Source organism: Hyla sarda, chromosome 3 (genome assembly GCF_029499605.1).
Source record: "Hyla sarda isolate aHylSar1 chromosome 3, aHylSar1.hap1, whole genome shotgun sequence".
NCBI lineage: Eukaryota > Metazoa > Chordata > Amphibia > Anura > Hylidae > Hyla > Hyla sarda.
Genome location: NC_079191.1, coordinates 43,464,956 through 43,470,788, shown reverse-complemented (window position 1 = coordinate 43,470,788; position 5,833 = coordinate 43,464,956). Strand labels below are relative to the sequence as shown.

Here is a 5,833-nt window from a genome sequence, read left to right as displayed (position 1 = left end):
GCCTATCTTCAGCAGTCAGAGAGGTTGAGCCGTTGCTAGTGGATACGACCTGGTTACTACCGCCGCTGCAAGACCATCCCGCTTTGCGGCGGGCTCTGGTGAATACCAGTAGTAACTTAGAACCGGTCCACTAGCACGGTCCACGCCAATCCCTCTCTGGCACAGAGGATCCACCTCCTGCCAGCCGAATCGTGACAGCAACACACAGGACAGCAGTTCCGCGCTGGATATCTCCTTCGTCAATTAGTACAGGTACTACTACTCCCATAATGGAACAGTGTGTTCCATGCTGGCAGTAGTGGTACTACCTAAAAATGTAAAAAAAAATAAAACACACACACTAAATTTTTATTATTGTCGGCTACATTTTTCGTGCCCTGCCCACCCACATAAATTGATCCCTGTATAATAATGTATAAAAATGTTGTTATAATAAAGATACATTTTTGTTAAATACAATTTTTTCCATCACTACTGTATCTTTTTTAATATATTTTTTAATGGTTACCTAAAAAATTTTATTTAAAAAGGTATCTCCATCACTTTTTTTTGGATCGCTAAAGTCCAAAGAAGAATAAAAACCACCTGCAAAAACGCCAAAGTTAAAACCCACATGGATTATTTTTTTTATCTTTTTGGCATTTTTTTCACTCTTTTTTGGCGTTTTTCAGCTCCTTGACGGTTTTGCAAAGTCAAAGCATGTTAAGCCTATGGCGTTTTTTTTTCCCTGAAAGTCTATGAGAATAAAAAAATGCCAAGTAAAATGGGCATTTTTTTTACTCTCATAGACTTTCAGGGAAAAAAAACGCCATAGGCTTAACATGCTTTGACTTTGCAAAACCGTCAAGGAGCTGAAAAACGCCAAAAAGAGTGAAAAAAACGCCAAAAAGATAAAAAAAATAAAATACACCAATACACTAGTGAAAAACCTAAAGTGGAAAAAGAATGTAGGAATTTCTCATTGATTTACAGCTAACATCTGGCCGCAATGTTTTTTGGCCAAAAAAAAAAGCCAAGCAGCAGAATTGGCGTTTTTCTTGGTGTGTCCTATCAGCCTATCACCAGCCGCAGCGATGTTCCGCCTCGGCTGGTGATAGGCTGAGCCCACGGTCATGTAAGGAGCTCTGACCGGCTTCTTACATGACAGTGGGCTCAGCCTATCACCGGCCGAGGCAGAACATCGCTGCGGCTGGTGATAGGCTGACGGCTGTCGACGTTCCCGTCCCCAGGAAACAAGTGAGGCCGGTACCGCACCAACAGGAGGTGAGTTAAAGTTTATTTTGTTTATTTTTTGCAGCCCAGGCATAGGGATACCGCACAGTATAGAGCAGTGGTCTCCAACCTGCGGACCTCCAGATGTTGCAAAACTACAACACCCAGCATGCCTGGACAGCCGTTGGCTGTCCGGGAATGCTGGGAGTTGTAGTTTTGCAACATCTGGAGGTCCGCAGGTTGGAGACCACTGGCATAGACTGTCAGCGCTGGCGGCCACAACCAACAGGACAAGGAGGGCAGCACATGCAGGTGACATGTGAGTAGTACCCTGATGGGGACAGCGCTGGGCTAATAATTTATTGGGGTGGGGGGCAGAACAGCGCTCGCGGGTCACATAGGATTAGTTCCCCGATGTGGGGACAGCGCAGCACTGGGCTGATAATACATTCATTCCCGAGGGGGAGGGGCCAAACCGGTATTGCGGTATGGGTTAAAATTCATATCGTGCAGCACAAAAATTTTGGTATTCAGTATGAATCTGTATACCGCCCAGCCCTAGCAGAGAGCACTGTGCTCGTGATGTCAGCAGAGAGCACTGTGCTCGTGATGTCAGCAGAGAGCTCTGTGTTCCAAAAAGAAAAGAATTTCCTCTGTAGTATTCAGCAGCTAATAAGTACTGCAAGGATTACTATTTTTTTTATAGAAGTAATTTACAAATCTGTTTAACTTTCTGGCACCAGTTGATAAAAAAAAAAAAAACTCCTTTAAGGCCCCAAAGGCACTCCAGGAGGAGGGGTATATCTAGAACATGCTTCTGTCTATCTGGAAAGATCTAGAAACGGATTCAAATTTGAAACGTGCAGCCAATAAGAAACTTGCATGGCGTTTCAATATAGATTTATATCTGTGACCCTGAATGATCCTTCGGGGGGGGGGGGGGGGGGGGGGGCGGTGTGATTAATGGCGCTGCGGTCTGTTGTATGTACAGTGGTCCCTCAACATACGATGGTAATCCGTTCCAAATGGACCATCGTTTGTTGAAACCATCGCATGTTGAGGGATCCGTGCAATGTAAAGTATACGACTGTGGTCTACAACCTGTGGACCTCCAGATGTTGCAAAACTACAACACCCAGCATGCCCGGACAGCCAACGGCTGTCCGGGCATGCTGGGAGTTGTAGTTTTGCAACATCTGGAGGTCCGCAGGTTGAAGACCACTGGTATTGGAGGTTATACTCACCTTTCCCCGCCGCTACGGACCGTCACCGCTCGTCACCGCTGCCCTGGATGTCGCCCTCCATCGCTGTCGCCGCGTCCGCGGGGTGTCCCCGACGCTCCGGCAAGACCTCTGCTTCCCCGGCATCCTCGCTCTCAGTCGCCGCCATCACGTCGCTACGCACGACGCTCCTATTGGATGACGGGACGGCGTGCGCAGTGACATGATGATGGAGAGCGCCGACGATGCAGGGGATCCCGAAGAGGACGCGCCGGAGCCCCGAGGACAGGTAAGTGATCGTCACCGGACCACATGGGGCACTGTAAACGGCTATCCGGTGGCAGCTGAAGCAGTCTGCGCTGCCAGATAGCCGTTTATGCGATGGCCCCGACATACAAAAGCATCGTATGTTGATGCTGCCTTCAACATGCGATGTCCTCTGAGAAGCCATCGTATGTTGAAATGATTGTATGTTGGGGCCATCGTAGGTCCGGGGGTCACTGTATAAGGGGAGATTATTTATCAAAACCTGTGCAAAGTTAAAGTTGCTGAGTTGCCCGTGGCAACCAATCAGATTGCTATTTTCATTTTGCAGAGGCCTTGTTAAAAATGAAAGAAGCGATCTGATTGGTTGCTATGGACAACTGGGCAACTTTTCCTCTGGACAGGTTTTGATAAATCTCCCCCTATATAGTGACTGGCAGCTCCTCCTGAGGATTGGCATCAGCTGCTGCCCCCCCCCCCCTTGTCTATAGGGGTCTCTTAATTGGTGGACTAAATCATTGCAGGCATGTGGCCTTCCCATCCCCCCCCCTCGTCCGGGCCTGCAGGGGCCCCCTAGGAATATATATTGCACTTATAAAACAATACGGCTTTTGTGCGGTTGATTAAACGTCCCGGCCGTACAAAAGCGAGGCCACGAGTTATCGGGAGAATAATGCGCATTGTGCGATCAGATGCATTGATGGACACCTCAGCCATATAAAAAAAAGTATATTTCTGGGCACAGGACGGATGGCTTCGCTCCAAATGTTTGACACAGAGAGTTTCTTGAAATTCTGTCTACATGCCCTCTGTGACCTGCCTGATAACAATACATTGTGTGAGTAATTCACCTCCACAGAGGAGGAGGAGGGGGGATTCCAAATTGCAGCTGAGCACCAGCGAGACCATTCAACGTTTGGCCCCAGAAGGAGATTTCAAGTAAAGCATCTGCCAATCAGGATCCGGGCCCTGGAAAAAGCAGCAGCTGGAGAGGGAAGGTGCGATCCGGCCCAGCACCACCACCACCACCACTATCCATCAATACAATCTCTGGCTATTCAAGACCCCCGAGCTCCCCCCCTACTCATCCCTGTGAAGAAGAATATATTACCGCCCATGCCTGTTCCTGCTAATCTGCTGCTCTTTACTATTTCATGCATATATTCCAGGCAGAAGGTATTCATAGAGGCATCGCTGGGGGGGTGTACAATCACGTACACCCATTAATAATAACTTCAGGGTCACCGATCGGGAGCAGGTCTGCCAGGGCTTCGTTCATAGACTGGAAGCTGTGGGACGATTAGAAAAGGCCAAAATGGCAGTGTTTTCCAACCAGTGCGCCCCCGGCGGATGCAAAACTACAACTCTCAGCATGCCCGGACAGCCAAAGGCTGTCCGGGCATGCTGGGAGTTGTAGTTTTGCAACCGCCGGAGGCACACTGATTGGGAAACACTGACTTAGGCCTGAAAGGACGAGTACACTTAGGGTGCGTTCAGACATTCTGATTTTTTAGCGGGTTTTCCGCTGCGTATTTCAAAGGGGGCGGGCTCTTCTCTGCTTTTTTTCCGCGGCGGAATGTACACTGCGGAAAATCCACCGCAAGCCCCATTGAAGTCAGTAGGGACTGTGGTGGATTTTCCGCAGCGTAAATCCCGCTGCAGAAAATCTGCAGACAGCTGCTGGGGACAGCCAACCCACTTTCAAATACGCAGTGGAAAACCCGCTAAAAAATCAGCACGTGTGAAAGTACCCTAATGCTGCTATGTACTTTTCCTTTAAAGGGATACTCCGCCAAAAAACATCCAGTGGATAGGGGAAAAGATGTCCGATTGCAGTGGTTACGCCGCTGGGGACCGCGCGATCTCCGGCACGGCACCCCAGACATCTGTGACAGGCTGGCAGCTGCAGCTGCCAGGCCCCCCCACCATTCATGTCTATGGGAGAAGGCGTGACAGCTACATACTAGTACTACGTACTCACACCCCCTCCCATAGACATAAATGGAGGGGGCGTGATGTCATGAACGCGGAAGCTTCAAGCTTCTGTGTTCTGGACGCCGCCTCTGCCAGCCAGAGATCGTGGGGGTTCCCAGCGGCGGGACCCCCGCAATCCGACATCTTATCCCCTGTCCTATGGATAGGTCATAATATGTTTTTCGGTGGAGTACCCCTTAAAGAGCAACCATCTTGGCATTATGACATCACAGGTGTGACACTGTTACTCCCCCTATGATGTCATAGGTGGCCTTGAGGTGTCATAGTGATAATTTATCTTGTTACGTTTACAAGGTTTACGTTTACAAGGGCAGATAGTAGCAATTTTCAGTAACACAACTGCGATATAGATTATTCCGCAATGGGAATGGGCCCCTAGGGTACATTCAGACAGACGGATTACCCCACCAGTTTCCTGCTGCAGGTTTGCGCCACGGCGGGTTTTCCTCAGCAGAAAATCTGCAGCAGATTGCATTGATCTCGATGGAGTCTGCTGCGGATTATCTGCTGTGGAAAACTCTCCGTGGCTCATACCTGCAGCGTGAAACTCGCAAAGAATCCGCCTGTGTCAAGTACCCTGAGGCCTCGTTTACACGACGGAAATTTTGCAGAATTTCTCCACAAACGGCAATGCATTGCGCCGAAAGAGTTGACTAGTTAATTTCTTCCAGCGTAGGCTGGAATCAGGATTTTCGTGGAAATGGCACATAGTGCAGCAGAGTCCATTGGAAGCAACGGGATTCTGCTGCTAATGAATTTCTGAGCAAAATTTTTCTGGCATATTCCGCTTGGAAATGCAATAGTATAAACATACCCTATGGGCCCATTCACACAATGGAATATCCACCTGGAAACATTCAAAGCGGTCATTGCGTGTGCGGAAGGTCAGACGCTAGGACTGGTTGGACATGCGCCATCTCCATTGACGGCAATGCATATCTTAGCATTCTTTTAGTGGAGTCAGGAATTTGAACATGGTGCAGCAGAACTCCATTGAAATGGGAGGCAGAATTTTCTAACTGAATTTTTCTGCTGAATTCCGCTTTGAAATTTCGTCATGTGAATGGGCCCTTAGGGTAACCCCTTTAATTGGCAGCTCCTATTAGAAGGGTTGTGTTATCCAGGATAAGAAATACATAGCT

General features: G+C 48.6%; 1 long non-coding RNA gene across 1 annotated transcript in view; it reads left to right on the top strand.

Moving 5' to 3' along the window:
• Positions 1–3,106: 3,106 nt before the first annotated feature.
• The window catches only part of LOC130361308 (uncharacterized), a 57,586-nt gene continuing 54,859 nt past the window's right edge, over positions 3,107–5,833 (top strand). The window contains exon 1 of the long non-coding RNA XR_008890958.1: positions 3,107–3,872. This is a non-coding gene — a long non-coding RNA (uncharacterized LOC130361308). The remainder of the gene's footprint in view (positions 3,873–5,833) is intronic.